This window comes from Telopea speciosissima, chromosome 2, assembly GCF_018873765.1.
Source record: "Telopea speciosissima isolate NSW1024214 ecotype Mountain lineage chromosome 2, Tspe_v1, whole genome shotgun sequence".
Classification (NCBI taxonomy): Eukaryota; Viridiplantae; Streptophyta; class Magnoliopsida; order Proteales; family Proteaceae; genus Telopea; species Telopea speciosissima.
This window is the reverse complement of record NC_057917.1, coordinates 37,043,523-37,056,488: the sequence shown is the minus strand read 5'-3', so window position 1 is coordinate 37,056,488 and position 12,966 is coordinate 37,043,523. Positions and strand designations below refer to the sequence as shown.

General features: G+C 38.5%; 1 long non-coding RNA gene across 1 annotated transcript; it reads right to left on the bottom strand.

Annotated features, from left to right (window-relative positions):
* Positions 1–415: 415 nt before the first annotated feature.
* Positions 416–12,058, bottom strand: LOC122649880. The gene is made up of 3 exons (XR_006331336.1): positions 12,048–12,058; positions 1,109–1,247; positions 416–453 (listed from the first exon to the last, which is right to left on the bottom strand). It is a non-coding gene; the product is annotated as an uncharacterized LOC122649880 (long non-coding RNA).
* Between the last annotated feature and the right edge of the window lie 908 nt (positions 12,059–12,966).

The following is a 12,966-nucleotide window of genomic DNA, read 5'->3' as shown; positions in this document are numbered from 1 at the left end:
TTCTAACCTTAAGGATTCTTTTTAGGTAGATAGGATTTAGTAACATTTCCCTTTTTGTGTACAACTTTATTTGGGATTTATGCTGACTTGTCCCTTTTGTATGTTTTGTAAAGCTATACGGTTGGAAGTATATAGGCTTCCTAGGAAATGGGTACTGAAACATAAATAATGTCTGTAAATATTTTTAAATGTTGGAATGTGAATGGGAACAATGTATGTACATACGTTCTGATCTAATGATGATGTAAACTTAGTTTCTGTAGCACTCTGTGATTTCTATTATTATCCATTAATGTGGGTGTGTGTGTTTGTGAATGATATTAACAGCTACTGGGTCCTTGGGGTTTGGCAGATTGCTACCATGCAATTCGGGTCACCTACCTAATCCTCCGAGGGGGTGGTTTTGGGTGTGACAGGTCCCATACCCGTTGCATTGTATCCAAGCTTAGTCTCCTAAACTGTTGCAATTTTAAAATTATGGATTCAAAATATTAAGGTATGTTAAAGGGTTGTGTCCTTTCTTAATAGACACCTAAATAGCCAATGGGTGTGCCTATTGGAACTTTTGTTTGAATGGCTAACAAACAAGACTTGTGAGAAAAGACACATGTTTTGGGGCATATCTTTTGGAGACACCTCTTAGAAGTGCTTCTTCTTTTCCTATATAAAGAGAGGAGGTCTTGCCTATTTCTCTATCATGGTTTTGAAAACATTCTAATTTTTTTACTTCTCTATCATTGTGTCTGTATCAATGAACTAGTGAGTATTACCTTCGGACACTCTATACATAATCACACTTGGGGTGTTGCCATTTGTGATTGGAGTTGTTTTATCTTGGAGGTGAGAATGTAAGATCAAACCGGTTTGCACATATTCAGGGCATTCAAATACCTTAAGAAAAATTTACCAAAAAAAAAAAATACCTTAAGAAAAGTACATTAGCATGACTCAACTCAAAGTACAGGTTTGATGATTCAAGTAATACGATAGGATGATATTGGTGCTATCAATCCCTTCTCCAATTTCTACGAGGATATTTTGGTGATATACAAGCTGCCATGCAAAGCAGATAAATCTTATATTTATGCCCATTTTGTTATTTTCTAACATAAACTCCAGGTCCTCTACCTTTGCATTATTCCCCAATGAAACTCGTCTCGATCGATTGGTTTTTTCTTCAGTTTCTGACGACCTCTTCACCTTGGTCGTCTTCAATCCATCTTTCTTCCTGGCGCTCTTTACAATATCTGAACCCACAAAAACATAGCCTACCTTCTTATCCATAACTCATGAATCTTTCCCTCGGGAGAAAGAAGAAGAGAAATTCAAAATATATAGAAAAAATCCACATTAATAATGGCAGAGGAAATAAAGCATAAATTATCTAGTGCCAACAACAACAAGTAGGGTGTAGCAACTGTACGAATATAAGAAGACATTGTATAAAGTTTGCCACCAATAACAATAGGGCTTGAAATCTATGTCCCACAAGATGCTGAAGCTTATCCTGCATAAACCTAATAAACCCTAAAGCCATCGCAAAATATAAAACCTAAAAAAAATTTTGCCCTGCCACGAAGCATGAGTTCATGCACTTATATAATAGTATGATATAAAAGGTTTAAGGGTTAGTTTGGTTAGGCTTATAGAATCAGTTTAGAGAACTAGTTTCCTTTAATATGATTATAACCGGTCTGTTTGGTTGTCTAATTAGATTAAATTTATTTAAATGACTATTTGGCTTAAGCGGGGCCCACAGATGGAAATCTGATTGGTGACTCGGGTTGAGGAAGGGATTCCGACCGAAATGATATATTGTCGGCTGAAGATTGAAGGGGTGTATGTGGGTCCCACAGAGTAAATTAATAATTCAAAATTAACATTTAAATGTTAATCTAATCACATAAAAGTATTAACGCATCGAAAATCGTTGAAAGTCCTCTTCAAAGCCTAGCACTGAAATGCCAGCAGCACAAAAATTAATAATATTAAATGATACAAAAAAAAAAAAGAAAGAAAAATGTGGGGCATCACAACAGTATCTACACACCAAGTTCAAATTAGACCTGGTTTTGGTCACGGGTGTAACATGCCTCCCGAGATCCCAGCTCGCACTCTCATTGGCTGTTGCGTGTGTGTTGCCACTGCGCACTCCCACAGAGAATGCTCCCCCTTAGAGAAACTCTCTCTTTTATGAGCGGGGATCACTTGTGTGAAAACCCTCTGCCCAGACACTTGGAGGGTGAAAGGACCACCCTACCCCGTGAGCCCACCCCTATTGGATGTCTGTGTGTATAGTCCTATTGGCCTCTGCACTAATGCAAGCCATGCGACCTAGCAACCTTCTTTTTTTGTCCCTTTTTTTGTACTTATCCTATATTTACAAAAACTCTTTTATCCCAAACTTTTTTTTTCTGATTTCCTCCAAAAATAAACTTTCACCTTTCTTTTTCATTAATAATTCAAAATCTTGAATTAAATTGATCCCTACCCACCATTCCAATAGCTCCCATCCGACAACCCACCTCTACCCCTTCACCACCCCGTAACCCCACCTCTGATCCCATGCCCACCCCACCCTCCGCCTAACCTCCATCTCTGGCCATGTCATCTACATCTCCCCACCTCACCCCAGCCCTTTGCTTCTCCTCTCCCAGCCTTCTCCCCTCCCCCCCCCCCCCATCTCCTTCACCCATGCATCTCCCTCCCTTGACCCAGACCCCAACCTCTGCCCCCTACAACACCCCCTCTTCCCCCCCCCCACCCTATTCCCCCTACACAAAGAGGGAGAGTATTTCCCTATAGATTCAAATGGCAATATGTAACGTCTCACCCTCCAATAAGGGAATTAAGGTCGTTAATCGATTTAAGGATCGATTGTACTTAGTTGGTGAATTGTTAGAGGTAGCGATTTCAATTTTAAGACACATCCATATTATCTAGAGTAAAATCCAGCAAAAGTAAAAAATAAATAAATAAAATAAAAGGAAAACTTAAACAAATCTATCATCCAAACTTCAAAATAACTAAAGAAATTTATTACATGTCTTTATCCAAAATACTCAAATAACCATTACATGTTCTTCAAAGCAAAAGAAACCATAAATGAGGAAAAGAACATTAAAACTCCTAACAGAATATAAAATGGTGAGATTCATCATTAGTATGGGATTCTTCCACCTCACGATCCGTTTTCACAATACCATGCTCTAAATACTCATCATCTGAGAAAACATCGGGATAAGTTTCGAAGAAACTTAGCAAGGAGGAAAATCCAACTTAATACCATATAAGTTTGAAAAACAAAGAATCCAACAATGCAAAATCCATAATGGTAAATAAAATGTCCGGAGATGACGATACAACGAAAAAAGCATCCACGTATCAATAAATTTCCATTTTTCCTAGGTTTCAATACGATGCCCCATGCTGTTACATGGCTTACGCGCGTTACGTAGCCTTGACATGCATATTGACCCATAATGCCAATTTCTCCTATATCACCATGGTATTTCCAAATGTGAGAGGATGTAAGTTGACCCATGCCATTACGTGGCTTGGGCGCTTTACACAGCCTTGTCAACCCATCCAAATCAACATTGGACCATGTCATATAGGGGTAACCATATGCTCCAATAATTACATCATAAAGCCAAAATCAGAACTATATTCCTTGCCATGTACTAATTTGACTCTCATATTCAAAATCATAAATAAGCATATCTCATATCCAACTCATCATGTTCATGTTTAAATCAACACACATATGCATAGAGAAATCAAAACCAATTCAAGAATTATATCCATTTATCATACTTGCATACAATCATATGTATATCTCATAAAATCTTACATTTATCAATCATCATGCATCCCATAAAATCTTACATCTCCAATCATCATGCATCTCATAAAATGAAGTTATATATATATGATCATGTGAAAATGCTTTATTTTACCATACAATAATCTACGACCTATGTATCAAACTTATAGAAATTAGGAGGGATTTTCACTTACTCTTACTATAGACTAAAAATCAAAGACTTCTACCCTTGAGATAAAAGGTCTTGAACCCTTCGATACAGGGTCTTCAACATCCCAAACCGGAACTTGAAGGTTGAGGAGGGAGAGGTAGTCTTCTTCCCTTCTTCCTTTTCTCCTTCTCTTTCTTTCTCTCTTTTTTTTTTTTTTATTCCTTCCTCAAACTCACACCTCTCTTCTCACTCTTCAAAATTCGTGGGGAGCTAGCTTAGGCCCCCACGAATTTTGGTGGCTTGATATAGGAGAGATTCTCCTTCTCTCTATTTCTAAAATCCTTTCTATTAGCTTCCTAAAACTAGGATTTCTTTGATCTTCCCACATCTTCTATCTAAATAAATATTTGCCCTTGGATTAGTATAGAATCCCATGATCAAATAATTAGCTAAGAAGTGATGTAGACCTTCTAGTTATGAGCTAAATTGCTATTCAAGCAATTAATAAGTATCCAATAGTAGGTTACCACTTGGTAGGCCTACAATATTTACTTTCCAAAATCAAGGAGAAGATAGAGGATGGATCCCACAAGATATGGCCCTTTGAATACTCTCTTATGATCTTATCCTTGTTGGCAAATTTAACTCATAACTAATAATCCTTCAAAATTTTCAGCAATTCTTTCCAATTTGAATTCATAGTCTATTCAACTCAATCTTGACTAAGCACATGATTAAATCTTAGCCCTATACCTCATCATATCTCAATCTCACAAAAATCAAATGCTAAAATATCTCCAATAAGCTCCCTCCAAAAATAAGTTGAGCTCTAACCTCGGCCCCACACATGCCTAGATTACATTTTTTTTTTTTTTTGATAGGTAGTAGTTTTATCCTTTATTCTAAGATACCTCAACAAATCCTTCTCCATGCCTAGATTACATTATTAACCATATATAATAAGTTATATTTTAATTTAAGCTCTAAAATTCCCAGTAAGCCCCTACACGAAAATTTGGCCATACAAACTGGCTAGGTAACACACATGCATACATATATGTATATACATATATTTACATGTATAAATATTAATTTATAAAACAAAGTTTGTAGCTTAAACAAATTACCCAAATATCCTTGTAAAAAAAATAATTTTAGGGATATTACACAATAAGCCACCAAATTGTGCGGCTCTCCCTTAGTATTTCCCTAGATTCAGATCACAATATTATTTGAGTTGTTATTCTTACTGATATTGGAGGATTGACGATGACAATGATAGTAGACAAAACATTTTTCTGACCTAGTGTAGATACATAGATGGATTTGTCCATCTCTTGTTGGAGTTGGATAGAAGCAGCAACATATGGTCCAAGAACAAGACCTGATCATCAACTTTTAATGGTAACAACCCAACAACATTGTCAAACCCTGCTCCTGACTAACTGGAATTTTGATTGAAGGACAGGAACCCCTGACCAGGCAACCAAGAACACTGTGGAGTATCACTCCAGTGATTTGGGTTGATGAAGAAACCCTGTGCATGTCCTCCTACATACCTGTCAGCAGATGGACAGCTGACCCCTGCAACTGCACAACTCACAGCATTATGTATGACCTGGACTCCAGGTACTCTCTCTCCTCTCCACAACTGTGGTTCCCACCCTCGGGAATGTGTGTAAAGGACCCTAAATGGCATGTGGGGACAAGGCCCTGACCATAGGTCAAACCCCTGTGCAAACCCACTGAGTTTCAGCCCTGCTGAAGCCTCTCGGCGATGCAGACAACGCCCAAAGCCATCGCCCAATGTGCAAAACAGCATATTTTAATGGATTTAATTTGTGGGGACCACTCATATTGGACATGGGCACCCTCCATAGGATGAGGGAAGTCTGAGGGACCACCTCATACCCTTGGTTCACTGTGGACCCCACCAGAGAGCCCAGAGTGGCTGTAAATGCAGTTAAAAATGCATTTTAAAAATAGACCTTGACCAGCCAAACAGGCCTTAGTCAAGGCTGGGCTATAAATATCAATGCCTTGGGTTCATTTTAAACCCTTGGCTACTATTCAATCATGGGAGAGAAAGAAGAGAGAAAAGAGAGAAAAGAGAGGAAGAAGAAGAAGGAAGGGAAGGAGGGGCTGCCACCCATCCAAGGCTAGAACCGAGCATCCAAACATCTGTACAGGTATATAATCCCTGCTCACACCTGCTGGTTTCTTTGTTGATGCTTGTGTTGATGTGTTCTTGCTCTTTGGCAGCCTAGAATAGCTGGGAAATGCTATGGATGGCCTCAGATCTGCCATGCAAACCTGATGCATGGAAGATCTAAGTGTTTGGTGATGTATTATACATCTGTAATACAGATCTAGAACCGATATTGGCTGTGCATGGTTGCCCTGCCCTGATGCACTGTTGGCTGGCTGTTTAGAACCCTGGATGCAAGCCCTGGCTGCATTGGACCAAGCCCTTGGTAGTAGTAGCCTTGAATCACCATTTTACATCTGTTTCTAGCTTTACATGTGGCTAAAACTAAGTTTCATACCTGAAGAAAACCCTGTGATACTATTCACTGGGCTGTCTGGGTAGCCTCTGGCAGCTAAGTGGTGGGCCCAGTGGAAAATCCACGTGGACCATAGTGAAGATCACCCCAGGGGTCACCTAGCACCCTAACATGCAGAGGGAGATGATTTGGGCACTGCCCATAATCAACAACCTAGGAATCTCAGCCAGAAGTCAATTTGAAGACTCTAGGCGATGCACTGGGCGATGCAGACAATGCCCAGAGCCATCGCCCAGTGAATGGAAGTTGGCAGATTTGCTGATCTGGCTTGGGGAACCTCACCCATTGGCCATGTAACTGTATGGGAAGGTGGAAAATGACCTAAATGCCTTTTCCCATATCTGTTTATAAGAATACAATGCTTGGGAACCCAAGTGGGCCCCACAGGACTTGGAAATCCTGCCTATACTTGGTCTTGCAGCACTGACAAGCTGTGGACAGCACTGTAAACCTATTATGACCTAGGATCAGGTACTAATACTAAAAATGATCATTTTACCCCTAGTCCACCAACTCTGGATGATGCACTGAGACATAGGCCTAAGGCCCAGTGCATGGCCCAGTGATTCCAAGTGAAGAACAACTAAACACCGAGTCAACCTAGTGAGCTTAGATCAACCCTAGGGTTTCCAAAAACAGACTGGAATATTAAAATGACAGTTTCTGATTTATATCTAGGGTTTGATCCCACGCTCAAGGCTAACAACTAGACTGCAGTTGGAACTGAATTTGCAACCAAGTTCTTAGAACCAGACCCAGGTGAGTGAATTGTTATCATATATGTATGTGTAATTGTGTTACTATGCCGATAGATAAGAAATTTTAAATTATAAATGTTGTGTTATTTAATTCTATTCAAACTACTCAAATCACTGCATATTGACTGTCTGTTGATCAACACTGTGAAATCTTATATGATGATTGTGAATGTTAGATGATGAGCACATTTATGTGTGAAATCTTAGGGCATAAAGCATACATTTCACCACATTGGACAGAGTTACTTTGGTGCTTTCTTGTGCTTTTCAGGTTTTGGGCTATTTTGGGCTTTCTGGACTATCGGGAGCTGCATGTCCCAATTTACATGTAAAGTTATCATTTTTCTTTCCATGGCTGTAATGAGGACTAAATTTGGAGCAAGATGGTCATGACGGAATGCAAGTACGCATTCGTTTAGGCCTCCATGCAGTTGATTATTTTTTTTAGCCCAAGAAAGGATAATGGGTCAGAAAGGAGCTGTAGTGCAAACCCATAGTCATTCTACCACTGCCCAAGGACATTTTTGACATTATAGAAGACATTTTAAGCAATGGTGGAGATCTACTGCAAGTACAAGACCACTATGGCAATTTTTTTATTCTTGAAGAGAGAGAAGGACTGCTACCCACATGGAGGGGCCCACATTGCCACAAGATTCTATCATTTTTGAAGGCCCACATGCCCTCCACGATTTTTAGAAGGAGTAATAATAGGAGAGATAGGAGAGGAGAAAAGAGAGAAAAAAAATAATTAAAAAATACTCTCCCACTCAAGTTTCTTTTTCCCTCTTTCCTATCTTCTTCTTTTCTCTCTATCCTCCCATTCTCCCTTTCCACATCCAATTTCCAATCTCACTTTTCCTTTTTTTATTTATATTTTATTTTTTATTTTTTTCCCTTATCCCATCTCAAGCCCACGGTTCCCATCTCTCCTCCCTCCCACGTCATCTCACTCTCTCTCTCTTACTTGGGATAGATTTCTTTTGAAAGATATTCTCTCATCTATGGAAGGTTGAAAAGTAAAAAATGCCTTGATCTCATTGCTTGGAGAAGACACCTACAAAGAAAAGGAAGCACTAGTTAGAATTAGAAATTTACTTTTCTAGAGATAGAAAGTCTATGTAACTAGGATTCTTATCTATCTTAGTTTCTATTTTTTAATTTTTCTTGGGGATTAAGCTTTGTAAAGGAGGAAGGAGAAGAGAATCTTCTCCTATTTTTGGATTCCCTTCTCACACTCTCTCTCCTCTCCACGATTTTTAGAAGGAGAGGAGCTCCAAAATCGTGGAGCTCCTCCCCCTCTTCTCTCCTTCCCCCTATAAATATCCCTAGCCTCTCTCTTGTAAAGTTGTTAAATTTTTAATGAAATTTCTTCTCTTCTTTTCCTTCTAAATTGTGATTTTTGGCTTTCTAGTTCTTAGTTTTGATTTCATAAGTCTAGTTTAATGGTTGTAATAAGTTTTATTCATGCTTTAATGTCTTCAATATAGTTGTAATAGTTCTAGTTTAAAGCTTCCTAGTCTAAGTTCCTATGTCGATGACAAGACTTGGAGATTTAGAAGAGAAAGCCATGGTAAGTTTATTCAAGTATTCATGCAAGCAAGTTCAATCCGGTTGAAGCACATCAAGGTATCTCATTCTCTAAACCCTTAATCTCATTCTCCCTCTCCTCTATCTCATTCTCTCTGTCTTCTTCTTCTTCTCCCTCTATTTCTTTAAATATTTTTTATGTAGTTGTCTATTTCTTTTATTATTTTTTTATGTGGTTGTTATGTGTGGCTACATTTTTATTCCTTCCAATTCGCTTTAGTTTGATAGGCTAGATGCTCATGTGTTAGGACGCCAATTTAATCCCTTAGACGCGTAATTTGTTAGATGTTTGTGAGTTAGGATCCGTTAGTTTAATTATCATTAGTTTAATTTAGTTCTTTAATTAATTCGGTTCACTTTGCATTACTTTTAAGTTAGTTAAGTAGAGTGGCGTATATCTCCTCTTGTTCGACCCGTAGCTACGATTCACCCGTATGCTTGCAGTATTATTTTAACTCAAACATTAGACTAGATGCCGTAGTCGGCTTAGAAATGAGGCTAGTGGTAGCTCATAGTATGGGATACGGTTGACACTGTCTGACTCATACGATGCCATATAAACATGGGGTTAGAGTTTCATCACCCGTGCTACGCATCCTTACCAACAGGGGTTAAGGTGTTGGATGCTTGTGAGAGTGACCATATGTGTATATGAGAAAAGAAAATGGCATATGTTTGCACCGAAATGGTGAATGAAAAGAAAAGGAATATGTTCGCACCGGAATGGTGAATGTGGGCTGTAAGCCAGAAAAGAAAAGAAAAGAGGAAAGGAATGGATTGCTTTACAAGTTAATCACAGAGGGCTGGTCGGGCTGACCTTGGTGAATGAAGTGGGAGCTGACTAATCCTCTCCAACAACTCAATGGGTGTATCACGGGAATGGGTAACCAAGCTCGAACCAGGGATACATGTATTGGGGATTGTAGTAGCACTGACCTGACTTAGTTGTATTGCTAGGTGGTTAATAATAAATCTGGACCTGCATATCATGTAGGATCATGTGGATTGTGGTTATACGTGCATGCATGATGATATGATTTGCTCACGTGCTCAGTGGGGCTCACACTCTGTTATATATGTTTTTCTTTAGATGATTTTGCAGATCGATGCCATTGTGGCATGGAGGGTCGTTACGAGGAGGAGAGCCCTCGTGATTATGACTTTATTGGTGTGGACTCCGACGGAGGTCATGCCGATCCTTCGTGTGTTCTCGGTGGTCGTTGATGAAGACCAGTGAAGGACGCACTTGATGCTTTTTGTCTTGGGGACTCCTTTTTGTTTTTGTTAGGAGTTTATCTCCGTCTTGCTTATGATTTAGTTGTAGTTTCTTACTTTCTTTTTTTTTTGGGTTGAGACAGCTCATCCTATATATACTTGTATATATTTTCTTTGGCTTCGTTCTTGTCAGCTTTACTTCTTAGTTTGTGGGTAGTTGGGGAATGTATCAGAACAATCTCATATATGTATATATCTGTTTGAGTTAAAATAATACTGCAAGCGTACGGGTCAATCGTAGCTACGGGTCGAACACGAGGAGATATACGCCACTCTATTTAACTAACTTAAAAGTAATGCAAAGTGAACCAAATTAAAGTGTTAAATTAAACTAATTAAATTAATGAAAATTAATGCATCCTAACTTATAAGCATCTAACAAAATTAAGGGATTAAATTGGCGTCCTAACACATGAGCATCTAACCTATCAGTCTAACGCAAATTGAAAGGAATAAAAATGCAGCCACACATAATAACCACATAAAAAGAAAAGGGAATAAAAATGCATCCATAAACCACAACTATATAAAATTAAAATAAAAGAAATAGAGGGGGAAGAAGAAGAAGATAGAGAGAGATAGAGGAGATCGAGAATGAGATTGAGAGTTTAGATAGTAAAACCTGGATGTGCTTGCATGAATGTAATTGAAAAGCTTGAATACTTGCATAAACTTACCATGGCCTCCTCTTCTAAATCTTCAAGTCTTGTCATCAACTTAAGAACTTAGATTAGAAGGCTTAAAACCTAAACTAGAATTAAGAAATTACAACCCAATTGAAGAGTTAAATTGAAATCAAAGCATAAACTAAACCTATTATAACCATTAACTAAAAATCATAAAAGCAAACTAGAACTTAGAAAAGCCAAAAATCACAAATTAGAAGGAGAAGAAGAGAAGAAATTTCACTAAGTGAATGAACTAAAAATTACACTAAAAATTGAATTAAAATTGAACTAGAAACTAACTAAAAACTGAACTAAAAAAACTAACTTCTTACAACCCAAAAGGCAAGGGGTATTTATAGGGGGAAGAGAAGAGAAGAGAGAAGAGGGAAGTGTAGGAGAAATATTCCCTAAGAAAAGAGAATATTCTCTTCTCCGTCCTCTTTTACAATGCCTTGAATCTTAAGAAAAAAGGAAAAAAAATAGAAAGAAGAAGAAGAGAAAATTGTTTACATAGAACTTCTATTTCTAGAAAAGTAAACTTCCAATTCTAACAAGTGCTTCATTTTCTTTGTAGATATCTTCTCCAAGCAATAAAATCAAAGCATCTTTGATTTTTCAACTTTTCATAGGTGAGAGAATATCTTTCAAAATAAATCTATCCCAATTAGAATTCTAGAAGTGCTCTTGAGAAGTTGGAGGAGAGAGAGAGTAAGGGTGATGACTAGGATTCCTTCAAGAATAAATAAAATACCCATTCTGTCCTTCAGAAAACGTGGAGCATGGGGTGCTTATATAGGCCTCACCATTGTGTTCCTTGCAAAAAATCACCCAAAATAGACCCAAATTTCGTCCAATTTGGAGTTTGGGAGCCCAAGATATCTCAAGTTGAAGTTGGACTGTCCAAAGCCCTCCAAATGGAATCTTTCGGGTACAGGAAATATAACTTCTAATAATTGCGTTAAGACCCCTGATATATGAACTTTCGCTTCACTTTGTCCCCAGTCGACTGTCAATAATTACAAATAAACCCCTATAGACCATTTTCGTGCTTCGTTACGGAAACGGCCGTAACTTCTTCGTTTCAACTCGGAATCATGTGCCGTTTGAACCGTTGCGAAGCTGACTCGATGGGCTACGTATCCAAGCCATTAACACCTCTAAACTGCTTAAAAACATTTCCTTAGCATCATCTCCTTCATTTTCACAAGAAATCACCTAAAACCTGAAAAGCACAAGAAAGCAGCAAGTAACTCTGTCCAATGTGGTAAAATGTATACTTTATGCCCTAAGATTTCACACATAAATGTGCTCATCAATATCATCATCATTTCCCATATTGCTACGCTTTCTCTTGTTATGTATTTGTAGTTATCTGCAGTACTCTGATCTTACCTGTAGTAATGTGAAGAATGTGGATCTGTGAATGTAATAACTGCTTCTAGATCCGTGGGATTTGGTGGATTGCTGTTACGCAATTTGGGTCACCTACCTAATCCTCCCAGGGGGTGGTTTGGGGTGTGACAGAGCTTGGTATCAGAGTGTGAGGCTTTCTTACATTCATGGAATGCAGACTAGGACTAATAAGCTACCAATATTAAAACATATAATAATTAAAAGCTACAGGGGAGGTAGATGTAAATAAACTAAAGATGCATAATTTCATTAACATAAAGGCAACTGTGGCCGAGCCACTACATAAGCTTGACTGAAAGTACTACTTTCAAGTATTTACATAAGCTAACAAAAAAAAAAACTAACTAAATACATCTCGAACAAAAGAAAAGTACATAAGCTAAAAAAAAAAAAGATAGGTCAGAACCACATAGCATAAACATCAGAAGCTGGCTGGAAGAACTACTCAGTCGAAGGAAGGTCGCCCAAAGGAGGCTATGTCTGGCGTGAGTCTACGCAATAGAATCTGTCCCAAAGTCTAAGCGCTGCTCGACAGATCCCACCCTGCTCTCCAATGATGTGAAGCCCCGATCCATCCTAGTCGATATATCCGTGAGCTGAGTACTAAAACTCTGAAAATGTGACATCACCTGTGACCACTCAAAAGGCCCCGAAACCTAAAAACTGGTGGCACCCATCACCTCATAGGCAGGTAAGTCTGTGAACTGTGTGCCAACACCCT